The following is a 17,671-nucleotide window of genomic DNA, read 5'->3' on the forward strand; positions in this document are numbered from 1 at the left end:
TTTTAGAGGTTAAAAGTACTTGAAAGGCAATAAATAATTTCAGGTTATGTTATTAATGATTTTAGAAAGACTCATCCATGTAAGTACAGTTTACTTTGAAATGAAAAATGCATTTTTTATCTGCTCAGGTGTAAATTTGAAAACTAACCTGATTCTTGCCAAATCCAGCGCAGAATATCTTTTACTATCCCACTACATATATTTGGTATTAATGGGCTCAAGTTGTGTAGCAGGCTGTTCAGGAAAGGTCTGCTTCTCTTGTAGTATAGGTTCCAGTAGACTTTATTGCAAGCAACATCTTTGGGATGCCTGACCTTGATACTCTTATTATCTCACCAGCTCAGGTCTCTCCTCCAAGCTCTGTTCTGTTCTGTCCTGGCTCGCCAGTGCGTTGCTCAAACAAATTTGGATATAGCATACATTCTATCATACAGCCATGAGGACAAAGGGAGATGATTTGTTTTATTATGAAATTATTAGAGATAATTTATATTTGTACTGAAGCTGGATGATTTGTAGCTTTTTCCCCCACTCAACCCAAGCTGAGTCCCTTTGGTCTCTGGTTGAATTGCCAGGTTCTTTTGAATTTTAACAAAACTATGGAGAACTATGTTCTATACACCAATTACGTAATTGTGTAAAAACCAAGCCATCAATTTGGACACAGCAAGTTTCTGTGCATGTTAGCATAATAAATAGAATATTGTCTTTAAATGTTGGCAAGAGTATTAGAAAAAAATCTCTCACTTGTTTTCATGGAATATTTAACATCCAAATGAGGGAAGAGAAAAAATCGATTTTAAAATCTTATCCAAAAGTGAAAGCAATAATTCTTAAACACTGCACTGGAATGCTTGCTTCTGTTCTCAAATGTCTGGTGCAGGATATGAACCCATGACCTTCAGAGCTGGAGTGCTGTCCACTAAACCACAGCTGACACGTACAGTTCTTTGTTTAATGATATAAAAACATTGGACAATCATTTCTCTATTGTTTTATTTTAGTTCCCTATTTAGGGTGAGTAATTATGTGGTATTGAAGGTATGGAGGCATTTTATGTTAAGTTAATGAGTGTTGACAGTTCCTCGCCTAGTTTTTGCTAACTTGACATTGAATCAGTGTCCTGGTTGTAAGGAACTACAGCTCTGGCAAAATTACTTTTACGGAGATTTTGCTAGTTAGATCTATTCTTGTTTCTGCAGATTGCGTTCCAATTATGTGCCTATCAAGGGGTTGTGGCAGAGAAAATATGTAGTTTGAGACTGTGGTGGCTGATGCAGCACAGAGGTTAAATATTGGCAGCAACTGTTAAGGCAGTTAAGAGTACTTAAATGAAACAAAATACTCAATACATTTATGTTAGTGATTGTATCAACATTTTTAAATGCCGCAAAAATACACATAGGAGTTTGGAGGGAGTAAGATTTGAATAGGTGATGTCGAGGTGGTCAAAATCACACTAGCAATCAGAAATGAAAAGGTCAAAGGGGATAAGAGGCCAGAATGGCCATTAGTAAGTGGGGGTGAGATTCCTTAATTGAAACTAAAGTTCAGCACCAACCTGGAACTCACTGAGATGCCATTGCAGGGGTACTAAGGTGGGGCCTCTGCTCACTGTTGGAGAAGGATGGTGGCAGAGATTGGTGAAGACACAGTAGGGGCTGGTTCAAGCAGGGTGATGGTGAGAAGGTCTGGACCTAATGGAATGGGGAGAGGGAAGTCAGAAGAGGTAGAGGAGTGAAAAGTATCGAGGATGGTGTGTGGTCTCTGATACAGGATCAGAGGATGAGGTGGTGATAGGGTTGGCAAGTGGGAGGAGAGATAATAAGGAGGGCCTTTTTTTTTCATTTTCCCGTGATTCTATTAGCTCTTCATCCATTTGTCTTAATGAAAACTTTTACTCTACAGCAATATTCTGTACTTGTGCCTAAACAGAATACGTTAGTAAGACGTGTACAAAACAGGTGAAATAAATGCAGATGGTGATGCAGGTTTCTGAATTGATTTGCTCTGATTATACTCAGGGAAACATCCTAATACTAAGAACGGTGAAGTACATTTAATATTGAACTTGGTATAACCAAGTTTCATAACCCCTATGCCTTCACTGTATTTGCTCACAAGGTGTTTTGAGGCAAAAATTCCTAGACCCTGCTTAATTATTCAGTATAAATTAAGATACAAACGTTTGCACTTTTAAAAATATTTTGAATGGTTGGTACACGTTCACAGCGGATGCTGGTTTGTGCACGGTTGTTCAGTATCTTAAATTCGAAATGGAAGTGTAATCTGAGGAAAGTGACAGAAAATCAAATCTGCACTTTTGAGGATGGAAATGATTACAGCAGCAACAAACATTCTTGAAGATACAGATAAATAAGTACTAATTGGGGAAACTGGCTGGGGGGGGGTTAAAATAATTTTATTTCTAGAAAGTAGGTCTTTCGTAAAGTCAGAAAAAGAAAATCGTTTCAGAAATAATAGCTTTATTCCAATACAGGCGACAAAAAAATGCTGAGTAACTGGAACAATTGCCAGGTTGTAAACTGCATTTCCCAAAGTGCCTTCTATGGTGCAACTGTGGTATTATGCCTCTGCAGAGGTTTGGTGCAGTGTGCACAATGTAAGGGGGTGCGTGATTAGGTTTGGAAATGAATTACGTGTGGCGTTTAGGGAAAAATCAAGTCCGCTTAAAGGGTTAACCTAAGAATCCGTTTTAAGACGATGTTAAAAGGTATAAACATGCGGCAAAACAATGGAAGGAAGGCGAGTGTGTAGAACATTTGATAGACTTATTCGTAGGGGGGACTCTTGCAGCTGAATTGAATTCCTTTATACAACTGCAAGTGTTAGCATTCCTTTCCGGTCTCCTCTGGTCACTAATTCCCTCTGGTTTACCGCCTGCTTGTTATCCTCTGGTCAGATCTTGCTGTAAATTGACCATAGTATTTCATACATTATATCAGATTCTGCATTTAAAAAAGTACCTCATTAGCTATTAGAATACTCAGGGCGACCTGATTATGAAAAACACGACCTGCTGTCGTTTTCTAACAGCAACATGCAGAAAATGCTGGAGGAACTTACTGTAAGTCAGGCAGCGTCTATGGAAAGGAATAGAGTTGATATTTCAGACAGAGACCCTTCATCGGGACTGATTTGCCTTTACCTGTCCTCATGAAAGGTTTCAGTCCACAATAGCGAGTCTTAATTCCTTTTCAGATGCTGCCCGACCTCCTGAGTTCCTCCAGCATTTGTGTGTGTGTTACACGGGATTCCAATATCTGCATAATCGCTTGTGGTTTTTAAAAAAAACATAAGTATAACCTGCATCTTCTAACATCCATCAGAATCGCTATAAAACTATATTCTTGGACACTCCATGTCATTTAATCGTTAATTTAGTAATTGTACTTTAAACTTCTCACACTATACTGTTATAGGAATACCCATCTGCTCAAGAGAAATAGCGCACAGCCTTCTTTTTAAAAAGTAATAAATGGCATATTTAAAAGAGACAATTCGAAGTATGCAAAGGTTTTGCATTTCCAGCATCGCTTTCTCGGGCCAATTAGAAATCGGTAGCATAAACGGTCTTGCTGAAGTCATCAACATAGTTTGAACAAAATAAAAATGAATTACTGTACTTTAAAAACATGTATTAAGTAGGTTTAAATAAGCAGAATCTGTGGCGGTCGAAGTAGCATCTTGAAGGATATGTGGATTTTTTTCAAGATTATACAGAGTATATTTGCTTTAAACTTCGAGCCAAGCACACCTTTCAAACGTCACTCGACCTTGAGAGCTCCGGAACGGTGCCGCGCTTGAGAGACGGAACTGGCCGAAGTCGGTGCCTCACCCGGATGACGGAAGTAGCCGAAGCAGGGGCCGCGCCCGCTTTCCGAAATTAGCCGAAGATACTCGGCTCTATTCGTTTCCTTGCTGCAGATCGGTGACATCATCACCGTGGTCGGTAAAAGAGGCCGGAGCGAGCTCGGAGGGTGAGAGTCTGCAGTGATCGGCGATCGAGTGACGGGTTTGGTATGTTTTATATTTATCTGCAATTATACTTAATGTGCCGGCGATTTAATATCAGTAAATAATCCATTTGCAAGGCCCCTTTTCATTGATTCTGCTAGATATTTTTCCACATCAATTTTAATCGTGTTTGTTGGAAAATCATTTATTTTTTTGAGGTAAATATCTAATTGCTGTTTATTTATATGTTTTTACATTTTATTTGACTTGTATGGTAGAAGGGTTACCAGTCAAGGTCGTTACCGTTGTCCCCTGTCAAAGGGGAGCGTAGGAATTTTAATATATGCATTTGAACTGTAATTGTACAGTATGTCTAACCCCTACACTAGTATTTGAAACAAATTGTCATAGACAAATTGTTTCTATTTTCCTGGACTGCGAATTTTTATTTCATTATGCGCAGTCACGTACAGTTCAGAGGTACGCTTAAAAATATTGAACATGGCTTTTTCTTGGGTCTCGGTGTTTTCAGTCACAATGAGCTGTAAAATGGCTGCGGGGGTGCGTATCCTGCGGTTATGACCGCAGTAAGGTCAGAGAAAATATCTGGAATGTAATAATGCTTTATATGAAAGGAATCAGCCCAAAGGTGGGCTGGGTCGCGGGTTAGTCTTCATTATCAATGTGTAATTTTGCCTTTAGGGAAAGAGCGTTGGTGGTTGGGGACGTGAGGATGGGTTGGCGAGAAAAAGAGAAAAAAACATATTTTTTCCAAATATTTTGGTAAATGAGCTCGGGTTAAGTGAATGAGGAGTACACAAACTAAATGAATTTGGTAAATACCCCGAGAAGAAGCAAAAATGCCTTCGAAATAGCTAATTCATTTTATGGCATTCCTAAAATTCATGACAGGAATTTATTTCTGGAAACCAAGAAAGGGTGGGTCAGGGTGAAATTCAAGAGTTTATTGAGAGAAGGTAGGCTCAACATAAGGCCAATTTTTAAGCCCGTGGTAATTGACAGTAAAACGTTTTGAAAACTGTTTTTATATTCATTTTCAGATGTAAGGGTGATTTTAGCCACAGTGGTGGAATGTGATGGGTCTTAATCTCACCCTCCCCACATGAGGTTTGACTACATCCGTCGCCTGTTAAGAGTGAATACAAATCTGAATGTAATGTAAAAATAGAAACAGTATTATTCTCGAAAATTAGAAAAGCCTGAGTGGGAGTAGAAGTAGGAATTGTGTTAAGTAGGTGAATTTTATGTCTATTCTTGGGGCCCTTTAACCTTGTTTAATACACTTATCTGAAATTAACATAATTCATCAAGCACAATTTTTATTTTCTTCAAGTAAAGGTAATCTTCCATGACAATGTGTCTTCATCGAAAACTATTTTTAATTTGCCTTTTTAAAAAATGGATGTGCCAGCATTTCCTCAATTCTATTCGATCTTTTTGAGATTAAACAAATTGCCATTAAATTTTAAAGTCTAGATTATTTTATGGATGTAACTTTGTGTAATTTTCAAGATTTAGTAATCAGTCTTGTATGTTATGAATTTATTTGTTGGTATATAACTGCATAAAATCATGAACTAATGATATGTAATCTTATGTGAAAATTGTGGTTCATCCTGCAAGAATAATAGATGGATTAACCATTCTGATTAGAAGATGTAAAAAAAGGACTTCTAAGCTGTTTTGTTCATTAAACACTATTATGCTTTCTGGAGAACTGTTAGTGCTGAGATTATGTATATCAAACATACACAGTGAGGAACGATTTTTTTAGGTTGTATAGGTAATATTTATATAATGGGTGAAAAGTCCAAGTGTGGTATGGAAAGAATGCCATTCAGATGACAGTAATTAAAACTGCGTCATGTTACTGTAGCAATTTTGCTGAATTATGCCAGCTTATCTAGCAGATTGAGATTTTTTTTTTCTTCTCTCACTGTTGCAGTATGAATGTTTCTCTATTTGAATTTGACACAGATCTTACTGCTCACTTTTTATTAATAACATTGGTTTTGTTGTTGGACAATATATAGAGTGGAGGCAGAATTAAAAATATTGCACGGGCTCTAATTGTCACATTATTTCTTTGAGGGTATTAGTAATCTAGAATAGTGCCTCAAAGATTTAATTTAAAGTTTTGAAGATATATGTAAAACATAATGTAATTGGAATCTAGTACTAAACTTCGCAGCTCAGGTGTTTCATAAACTGCGTCACTGGGAAAGACGCAAACAAGATTGGGTTGGGGTTAGTTACATTAGGAAGTAATTTGATTATTTTAATTTTAAATTTATAAAAATGCAGAACTACTGTCTTTTAATTTTAAAAAATCTGAATATTTATAAGATGCAGCGTTGCTAACAACTGTGTTACTGACTGTTTTTGTTATCAGAAATTTGAAGTGAGTAGATCCATTTCTAAACTAAATTAGCACCATAGAATTGGGCCTGGTTGCGTAAGTGACAATCCCAACAGATCTAAGGACTTTAAAAAAAACCTTTTAATTTGAGTGATGGGATTTATTTTGCTTGAATTGTTCTGTAATTATTTAGTAAATATTCTGTTTATCAAACAGCACCAATCATCATGTCTTCATTCCGTAAAACAAAGCTGCAGGTATTGTGTATGTGTGGATTATGTGTGGTTGCTTTCATTTAACTGGTGTGTATTGCAGTAACATGGTTGTGACTAGAAGAGCAATACATTGGTTGATGCATGTAGCATGCTTTTACAGACACACTTTACATGTGATCGATGTAACTGATTTCCATATTTGCATCCTTATTTGCTCTTAGAACTCTCTTTCTAACTGCCCTTCTTCAATTAATTACTATTTATAGCAGAAATTCTCAGTTGGAATATTGGCAGCTGACTCATACATTTTCTTTACAAGGGCTAATGTGTGGACATTTGACAAATCCGACCTTAGTATCAAAGTCCTACCTTAGATAAAGATCTTAATGATATTCTAAAAGGTTATCATGTTATTTTTTTCCCATTTCAGAATCAGGTTTAATAGCATTTGCATATGTTGTGAAATTTGTTGTCTTTGTAGCAGCAGTACTATTCAATACATAATATGTGAATTGCAGTAAGTAAATGTATTAAATAGTTTAATAAGTAGTGTAAAAAATTTAAAAAAGTGTGAGGTAGTGTTCATGGGTGTAAAGGCTATTCAGAAATCGGATGGCAGAGGGGAAGAAGCTGTTCCTGAATCGCTTGGTGTGTGCTTTCAGGCTCCTGTCCCTCCTTCCTAATGAGAAGAGGACATGTCCAGGGTGATGTGGTCCTCAATGAAGGATGTTGCCTTTTTGGGGCATCTGTCCATGAAGATGTCCTGGACACTAAGGAGGCTAGTGCCATGTTGGAGCTGACTAATTTTACAAGTTAACACTCAATGTTTGAAAATAGTAATATATTTTAATTATTTAATTCTCAACAGGATATGGTGTACTCACAAATTCAAACTTAATTTCAGATTGATATAACCATATAACAATCACAGCACGGAAACAGGCCATCTTGGCCCTCCTAGTCCGTGCCGAACCCTTAATCTCACCTAGTCCCACCTACCCGCACTCAGCCCATAACCCTCCACTCCTTTCCTGTCCATATACCTATCCAATTTTACCTTAAATGACACAACTGAACTGGCCTCTACTACTTCTGCAGGAAGCTCATTCCACACAGCTATCACTCTTTGAGTAAAGAAATACCCCCTCGTGTTTCCCTTAAACTTCTGCCCCCTAACTCTCAAATCATGTCCTCTAGTTTGAATCTCCCCTACTCTCAATGGAAACAGCCTGTTCACGTCAACTCTATTTATCCCTCTCAAAATTTTAAATACCTCGATCAAATCCCCCCTCAACCTTCTACGCTCCAATGAATAGAGACCTAACTTGTTCAACCTTTCTCTGTAACTTAATTGCTGAAACCCAGGTAACATCCTAATAAATCGTCTCTGCAACTCTCTCTAATTTATTGATATCTTTCCTATAATTCGGTGACCAGAACTGCACACAATATTCCAAATTTGGCCTTACCAATGCCTTGTACAACTTTAGCATTACATCCCAACTTCTGTACTCAATGCTTTGATTTATAAAGGCCAGCGTTCCAAAAGCCCTCTTCACCACCTATCTACATGAGACTCCACTTTCAGGAACTATGCACAGTTATTCCTAGATCTCTCTGTTCCTCTGCATTCCTCAATGCCCTACCATTTACTCTGTATGTTCTATTTGGATTATTCCTGCCAAAATGTAGAACCTCACACTTCTCAGCATTAAACTCCATCTGCCAACGTTCAGCCCATTCTTCTAACCGGCATAAATCTCCCTGCAAGCTTTGAAAATCCACCTCATTATCCGCAACACCTCCTACCTTAGTATCATCGGCATACTTACTAATCCAATTTACCACCCCATCATCCAGATCATTTATGTATATTACAAACAACATTGGGCCCAAAACAGATCCCTGAGGCACCCCGCTAGTCACCGGCCTCCATCGCGATAAACAATTATCCACCACTACTCTCTGGCATCTCCCATCTAGCCACTGTTGAATCCATTTTATTACTCCAGCATTAATACCTAACGACTGAACCTTCTTAACTAACCTTCCATGTGGAACTTTGTCAAAGGCTTTGCTGAAGTCCATATAGACTACATCCACTGCCTTACCCTCGTCAACATTCCTCGTAACTTCTTCAAAAAATTCAATAAGGTTTGTCAAACATGACCTTCCACGCACAAATCCATGCTGGCTACTTCTAATCAGATCCCGTCTGTCCAGATAATTATAAATACTATCTCTAAGAATACTTTCCATTAATTTACCCACCACTGATGTCAAACTGATAGGTCTATAATTGCTAGGTTTCCTTCTAGAACCCTTTTTAAACAATGGAACCACATGAGCAATACGCCAATCCTCCGGCACAATCCCCGTTTCTAATGACATATTAAAGATCTCCATCAGAGCTCCTGCTATTTCTACACAAACTTCCCTCAAGGTCCTGGGGAATATCCTGTCAGGACCCGGAGATTTATCCACTTTTAAATTTCTTATGTCAGGTAGTGGTTACTGATTGATGTAGCTTTTAAAAGTGCATGCATTGAGAAGTGTGTTGCTGAAAAAAATAAAGAATCCCTGTCATCTAAAGATTACCAAATGGACATTATATGGAACGTTATTATTCTGCAGTCTGAACACATTTCAGGGAAGTACAACAAGGTAGTAATTGGCAAGTACAGACACTGTTCGATAATTTAAATGTTTCTCAGATTATTATAAATAAATTTATGGTATAGGTGTTATATGTAGGATTTAATCCTAATTGCCTTTTTATATTTAAAAAAAAATGTACCAAATACATCCTATATACGCAAACAATTCAGTTGTAACTTTGTAATTTATTTCAGCCCACTGGGACAGTCTTGATATCCAGCTGGTCTGTGGATAAGTTAATGTTTCAGTTAATCAGCCCATTTTTTTCTTTCTTAAAGTAGAGCAGAATTTTTTTAAGTACCAGTTTTAAAATACTTGGCTATCCCTGATTACATCTTATTCGCTTGTCTTTGCTACATGAAAGGCAGGTGGATGGTTTGCTTCCTGACTTTTCCAAAGCTTTGAAAACTGTTCAGACACCAGGAAGAATGAGTTACTTGGGCTAGACTGGCTTTTCCGATTTTACATTTAATTTCTCCCCCTTCTCCGTTGTCCTTAATCTCCCTTGTTTTCTAAAATCTCTTATTGCAAATGTTGATCCGTTTAAATAATGGCATGACATGGAAATGATATTTTGCCAATGTTTGAATCTTGGTTGTGGAATTAAACTGATTCATGGGAATGCTGTCTGTCGAAGTGTGGAAGTGATATTGATGATTAATACTTTTGGGAATTTGATGACCTGATATTTGCAGATGGTATGTTTTATCCTTCAGCAATATAGAAACAGTTGATTACTTTAAAGAATTTGCGTAATATATTTTGTATTGTTTTAACTTCCATAAGGAATTCAAGTACTTTGATCTTGGCTTGGTTGTGCTTTTTGTACTTTTTCTGTATAATTTCAATGCACTTTTGAAATTTGCTGCATTATACATTTCATTTTGTTATATTTGATGATAATTATGCAGTTTTCTTACTACAAAAATGTAACAGTAATAAAATCTTTGGGAGTGAAAATATCTTAATTTATAACATTAAATAATCTGCTACATTAATGCCAACTGCTAAAATGTCATAAATTAATGACCTTTTGTTAATGAAAGTGGGAAAAATAATTCCATTCTAGTTTTAGCTTTTGGTTAGTCATTTTCTTATAATTTAATCATGTTGGGTAGATCTTTCTAGCATGTTGCTGATTTGAGTTATCAGGCAGGGCCAGAATACAAATGGGAGTGGTATATCCCTAAACACTTGCATGGCGTTTAACATCTGTACATTAGCAAATAGTTTCTTGAGGTTGAGATTGGAGAGGAGTTGTAACTTTTTAGCTTTTATTTTAAAAAATATTAAACATTTTCAGTAGTTTTTTTTATTTCTTATGTTGCTAACAAATAAGGTGGGAGTCAACCATTTACAGGGCAATATCCTGGAACATTTTCAAATTCATTTAATGTTTCTGCATTGAAGGAGGGTCAGCAATTCAGTAAGATTACAACTGACGTTGTTTGGCAAAGATGCTGGTTGTCATGTAGATGGCAATTGTTTCAATGATACAACAAATCTATGCTGCAAAGATGCTACAGTCGCTTTGCAAGGTATGTGGGTAGTCCCTGAGTTACGAACATCCGACTTATGGACAACTCGTACTTATGAACCGAAGGAGAACACCGTCCGCCATTTTAAGTTGGATCGTGACGCTGTCTGCCATTTTAAGTCGTTGCTGTTGACACGGTGTTTAGCTTTGTATTTGACTTAAATTTTTCTTAGTAAGATTCACCCTGATCTCTCTCCCCCCCCCCCCCCCCCCCCCCCCCCCAGTTTTGGTCGGCTGGTGGCGCAGTGAGATCAACGCCGGGCTCGAAAATGGAGGTTTCTGAGTTTGATCCAGTGATAGACCACTCCCATGCCGGGTTGATGTAGAGCTCGCAACTCGACCTCGTAAAAAAAAACACTGCCACCTCCAGTTTAAATTCCCATGCGGAATATTGTGAAGGATCAAATACCCAAACCCAGCACAGCCCCCACTTGTCCCATTTAGCCTGTGATGGTGCAGTGGTCCTTAGGACCCAGTGGATCTTGGGAGCCGGCGGAGCTCAGGACCCGCCACCGGCAGTGTTTCTGTTTCATTGACGGGTAGCGATCGTGATTGAAAATAAAGTGGAAATAATAAAGCATTTGGAAAGAAGTGAAATGCTGTTGGTCATTGGAAAAGCATTAGGCTACAGATGATCAACAATTGGAACAATTTTAAAGGATAACAGATAAAGTGAGAATAATGGAGCATGTGAAAGGCCTTACCCCGATGAAAGCTACAATTATTACTGAGCAATGCAGTGGTTTAATTATTGGTATACATATGTTTCAAGTGTTTTATATGCATAGAAAGGCAAAATATATACTAGGACAAACGTTTGACTAACTGACGCTAATAATACTCGATGTACTTGTTCCAACCTACGTACAAATCTGACTTAAAGACAGACTCAGGAACTGAACTCGTACGTAACCCGGGGACTGCCTGTATAACAGAATGATTTGTAATACTGGAACATGGGTTTAGTAAATAAATAATTAAAATGATATGATTTATAACAAACGAGAAAATCTACGGAAGCTGGAAATCCAAACAATACAACAAAATGCTGGAGGAATTTGGCAGGCCAGGCAGCATCTGTGAGGAAAATAAGTACAGTCAACCTTTCGGGCCAAGACCCTTTGGCTGGACTGGAGAAAAAAAGATGAGTACAGGCAGTCCCCGGGTTACAAACGAGTTCTGTTCTTGAGTCCGTCTGTAAGTGGGATTTGTATGTAAGTCGGAATAAGTACATCTGGTATTATTTAGCGTCAGTTAGTCAAACGTTTGTCTCAGTATATAGTATATATTTTACCCTTATGTGCATATAAAACACTTCAGAAATGTATGTATTTCAATAATTAAACCACTGTGTTGCTTAGTAATTGTAGCTTTCATCGGGGCAGGGCCTTTCACTTGCTCCATTATTCTCACTTTATCCTTTACCTGTATCCTTTAAAGTTGTTCTGATCATTGACCGACTCTAGCCTAATGCTTTTCCAATGACCGATGGCGTTTCACCTCTTTCCAATCCCTTCATTATTTCCACTTTATTTTCAATTGCAATCGTTTTCCGTCAATGGAACAGAAAACTGCTGATTTTATGTTCTATCGCTGAGCAGCAGTGAACCGTCTGATTGGCCAATTAGAATTCTGTTTAGGAACTAGTTGACTTGATCAGCATTTCTGATCTGGCTATTGTTCATGATTGCACTTAATAAAAAAAAATACAGCAGCAGCTGCAGGTGGTGGGTCTTGTGCTGCTCCGGGTCCTAAACTCCACCCGCACTGAGAAAGGTTAAATGGGACAAGTGGGAGTGGTGCTGACTGGAAAGGTGGGGGGGGGGGTGGGTGGTCAGGGTGAATCTTGCTAAGAAATATTTAAGCCAAATACAAAGTTACACACTCAACACAGTGTTAATGGCAACGACTTGAAATGGCAGACAGTGTCATGATCCGACTTAAAATGGCAGACGACGTTCTCCTCCCTCGGTTCGTAAGTACGAGTTGTCCGTAGGTTGGACATTCGTAATTTCGGGACTGCCTGTGGATTTAAAATGTGGGAGGGGAGAGAGAAACACAAGGTGATGGGTGAAACCACGAGGGGGAGAGATGAAGTAAAGAGCTGAGAAGTTGATTGGTGAAAGAGATACAGGGCTGGAGAAGGCAGAATCTAATAAGAGAAGATGGAAGACCATGAAAGAAAGTAAAGGGAGGAGGAGCACCTGAGGGAAGTGATGGGCAGGCAAAGAGATGAAGTGAGAGAGGGAAAGGGGGATAGGGAATGATGAAGGGGGGCATTACTAGAAGTTTGAGAGATGTGATGTTCCTGTCATCAGATTGGAGACCCGATGTAGATTGTGAGTCCGCTTCGCTAAGCACCTATGCTCCATCCACCAGAAGAAGGGGGATCTCCCTGTGGACACCCATTTTAATTCCACTTCCCATTCCAATATGTCAATCCATGGCCTCCTCTACTGTTGAGATGAAGTCAGGCTCGGGTTGGAGGAATAATGCCTTATATTCAGTCTGGGTAGCCTCCAACCTGATGGTAGGAACATTGATTTCTTGAACTTCCGACAATGCTCCCCTCCCCTATTCTTCACTATTCCCCATACCCTTTTTCCCCTCTCACCTTCAGTCAATGCCTGCCCATCGTTTCCCTCTGGTGCTCCTCTTCCCCCTTTCTTCCATGGCCTTCTGTCTTCTATTAGATTTCCCCCTTCTCCAGCCTTTATCTTTCACCAATCAACTTCCCAGCTCTTTACTTCATTCCTCCTCCTCCCAGATTCACCTATCACTTTGTGTTTCTCTCTCCTCCTCCCAGTTTCACCTATCACTTTGTGTTTCTCTTTCCTCCTCCCCACCTTTTAAATATACTCATCTTTTTTTCTCCAGTCCTGCTGAAGAGTTTCAGCCTGAAATGTTGACTGTAGTTTTTTTCCATAGATGCTGTCTGGCTTGCTGAGTTCCTCCAGCATTTTGTGTGTGTTTCATGGTTTATAATGATTCTGGAATAACTGGCGAGACCATCTAAATCAACCCTGACAAGAATACCTTCTAAGATTAGAGAAATTTATTGTTAGGTATATCTCCATAAAACCATTCAATTTGCAATTTTCTATTTGATCACAAGCTTCCATCAAACATCTTACATGGGAAAATGCCAAAATGTCATTCTTTATAACAGTTGGTTCCTGAACTTGGGAGATACTGTTTTATATTAAATTAGGCTGTTGTGTTGGAATCAGAATCAGGTTTATTATCGCCAGCATGTGTCATGAAATTTGTAACTTAGCAGCAGCAGTTCAATGCAATATGTGATATGGAAGAATAAATAATAAGTAGATCAATTACAGTCTATGTATATCCAGTCTGTGGGAATTATTTTGAAAATGACATCACTATGCCCTCTTTAATCAAGTAAGAATGTAATTTTTAACACCAATTCTAATAATCCTAGCTGGCATTTAATGAATGGATTCAGTTGGATGATTAGGAACAGACAAAAGGACTGCCTCTTTTGTGGTAGTCATGAGATTTAAAAATTGCTAGCTTGTTGAAGCTAAAATGGTCTGTCTCTATTTTGCAGGGTGGAGGCTAGAAAACTACTTCCAAATTAAATGTTTGTTATGGCAGTGTGTTGTGTGCATGTGTTTGCTTTAAATGGTTTATGAAACCAGATGTATTGGCTGCAGGACAATATTTGTAGATTGGAAATGGGAGTTCAGTATATTATAATAATGATTATCAATGTTAGTAATTCTGTAACTTTTACAAATTTAATATTGAGATTCTAAAATGGCGGTATGCAAAGATGCGGCAGCTTCTCTAGCTCCCAGCACTGTAACGCTCTCCCACTGCATCCTTAGTTTGGTATACACACCCAGGGGAACGTAGACAGCAGTGATGAACACAACAATAAACTCCCTGAGCAAGTAGTGTGGTCGACATTTAGTTGTAAGATGTTCAGTTGTCCCAGAACAGTGACTGCTTACTACAGCTGAGTTTGTGCACCAAATTTTGTTAATGTATACACAGATTCAATGTCCTTTTGATGTCCTCAACAGGGAATTTCTGTCTGTGTGGAACAAATTCATCCCATTAAGTTGAAACACTTGAGTTGGGCATGTTATTGTTTAGCCGTGTTTCGGTGAAACTGAGAATGTAGCAGTTCTCATTTCTTTTTATGCATTCATTCTCAGCCTCAGTGAGTCTATTTTACCTTCTAGGGAGTGAATGCTGGCCAGGAAAAGTGATGGTACCGTCAGCCTGGCTGGATTAGTTCTCACCCCAGCTAATGTCCCAGCTCTCGTGCCACATTTCTGCTTCTCACACCACCCACTTCTGATTTTCCTCAGCTGAGTCTCTTAGACTATTTCACTGTGGCCAGGTTCTGGTGTCCATAGAATTGCTGGTCTGTTGAGCATCGCTATTAACCCTACTGCCAGCGGATTAAAAGTAATTTTGCCTAAGAGTTCAGCAGTGCTGTATTCGCTGATGTGTGAGGGTTTGACTTATTTTCTGGTTGAAAGCTGCTCAACAATGTGGGTTGATTGGCCTGTTGAAAGGATGCAGCAGCTCTTTTTCATTGGTTGTCTTTTTAAAATTTTTTTTATTGAATTTTCAAATAGGTTACAGAAAGAAAAAAAATTATCAACCTTCCCCCCCTCCTCCCAACATATCCCTATAGAAAAAAAGAAAAAAGAAAGAAAGAAAGAATGCCTGGATATTGGAAGATCCCCACATGCTCCATGGAGTTCATAATAGCTTTAATATGTATATTTATTTCTTTCCCCAGATAACCAATAATTTTATCTTCGGAGCACCTATATATTTAATCCTATCTTTTGTAAATAAGGGTGCCAAATTTTTGGAAATATTTCATATTTATCTCTTAAAAGTAATTTTTTCAAGTGGAATGCAGCTAAAATTCATTCTTCCAACGATCTATACTTAAGTATGAATCCGATTTCCAAGTAACTGCAATAGCCTTTTTGGCTACTGCCAATGCAATTTTTATCAATTTGGAGTTTGATTTTTATCCCTTCAATATCACCTAGTAAAAATAATGTTAGATTATGTGGCAGTTGTATTCCAATAGTTTGTTCCAGTAAAACTCTTAAATTTGTCCAAAAAGGTTGAATTTTAAAACAAGACCAAGTAGAGTGTAAAAAAAGTACCAATTTCTTGATTGCATCGGAAACATTGATCAGATAAATTTGAGTTTAATCTGTTTATTTTCTGTGGTGTAATATATATTTGATGTAAGAAGTTATATTGTACTAATCTTAGTCGAACATTTATTGTATTTGTCATACTGTGGCGACCCATTTCCTGGCGTATCCGAACCGACTCACAATTAGATAGCCTACGGGGGTTTGCGAGCACAGAGCTTTGGAGCCTCTGTGCCATGGGGGGCCGGTTGACAGAGGCTTAAAAGTGAGGCTGAAGTTTTCGAATAAAGTTTTTTCCTTCGACTGCAGTTACCGACTCCGTGTCATAATTTTAGCGCTGCGTGTAGCACACCGCTACAATTGGTGACCCCGACGGTCCAAACGATTTTTGGACCAGAAATGACCGACGCCGCCTCTGTTCATGCGGTTTCGTTGAAACTGCCGGGTTTCTGGACACAGCGCCCGGACCTATGGTTCCAGCAAGCCGAAGCCCAATTCCACGTTCGCCAGATCACCTCAGAAGACACCCGCTACTACTACGTGGTGAGCTCCCTCAACCAGGACACAGCGGCCCAGGTCGCGGAGTTCGTACAGTCGCCCCCGGCAGACGGCAAGTACACGGAATTCAAAGCTCTGCTCCTCAGGACTTTCGGACCGGCGTGAGCGGGCTGCCCGTTTACTGCACCTGGACGGCTTGGGCGACAGACCTCCATCGGCTTTAATGAATGAGATGTTGTCTCTGGCCGACGGACACACATGCCTCATGTTTGAGCAGGCATTCCTGGAGCAGCTGCCCGAGGACATACGCCTGCTGCTGTCCGACGCGGATTTCAGTGACCCCCGGAAGGTGGCAGCCCGGCCGGACTTGCTGTGGAACGCCAAAAAGGTGAGCGGGGCATCCATTGCACAGATCTCCCAGCCACGCTCCCAGCAGCAAACCAGTCCAGGCCCGGCCGCAGAGCCCGCCAACCCCCGGCCCAATGAACACTGGTGCTTCTACCACCAGCGGTGGGGCGCAGAAGCCCGCCGTTGTTGCCCGCCCTGCAAGTTTCCGGGAAACGCCAGGGCCAGCCGCTGCTGATGGCTACGGCGGCTGGCCATCGGGATAGCCTCCTGTATGTGTGGGATAGAAGGACGGGACGCAGGTTTTTGGTCGATACTGGGGCTGAGATCAGCGTTTTACCTCCGACGAGTTATGACACCCGCAGCAGGGCACCGGGTCCCCCCCTGAGGGCCGTGAACGGCAGCACCGTAAGGACCTATGGCACCCGTCAGGTGCAGCTACAGTTTGGCTCCAGCCAGTTCACGTGGGACTTTACACTGGCCGCCGTAGCCCAACCGCTTCTGGGTGCGGATTTTTTGCGGGCTCACAGCCTACTGGTCGACCTGCCCAGGAAGAGACTGGTACACGCCGAGACCTTTCAGACGTTCTCCCTGGGTGCAGCCCAGTTGCCAGCCCCTCACCTCGGCTCCATCACGCTGTCCGACAACGACTTCACCAGGGTCCTGGCGGAGTTCCCATCGGTTCTGGCACCGCAGTTCACAGCGGCCATGCCCAGGCACGGCGTACAGCACCACATCCCGACCCAGGGACCACCCCTCCACGCCCGCGCTCGGCGGCTTCCCCCAGACAAGCTCCGACTGGCGAAGGAGGAGTTCCAGAGGATGGAGGAATTGGGGATCATCCGGCGGTCCGACTGCCAAAAAAGGGCCTTCCCCCTGCACATGGTGCCCAAAGCGACGGGGG

At 40.2% G+C, this 17,671-nt stretch overlaps 1 protein-coding gene across 2 annotated transcripts in view; it reads left to right on the forward strand.

Annotated features, from left to right (window-relative positions):
* The first annotated feature begins 3,949 nt into the window (after positions 1 to 3,949).
* sptan1 (spectrin alpha, non-erythrocytic 1) overlaps positions 3,950 to 17,671 on the forward strand; it is a 122,876-nt gene continuing 109,154 nt past the window's right edge. Inside the window, exon 1 of one of the 2 annotated variants that reach the window (XM_059994127.1) lies at positions 3,950 to 4,041. The gene's annotated coding sequence lies outside the window, so the exon portion shown is untranslated. Of the gene's footprint in view, positions 4,042 to 4,552; positions 4,571 to 17,671 lie in introns of those variants that run through there. The other variant, XM_059994128.1, reaches the window with a different exon arrangement.

Source organism: Hypanus sabinus, chromosome 18 (assembly GCF_030144855.1).
Source record: "Hypanus sabinus isolate sHypSab1 chromosome 18, sHypSab1.hap1, whole genome shotgun sequence".
Lineage (NCBI taxonomy): Eukaryota > Metazoa > Chordata > Chondrichthyes > Myliobatiformes > Dasyatidae > Hypanus > Hypanus sabinus.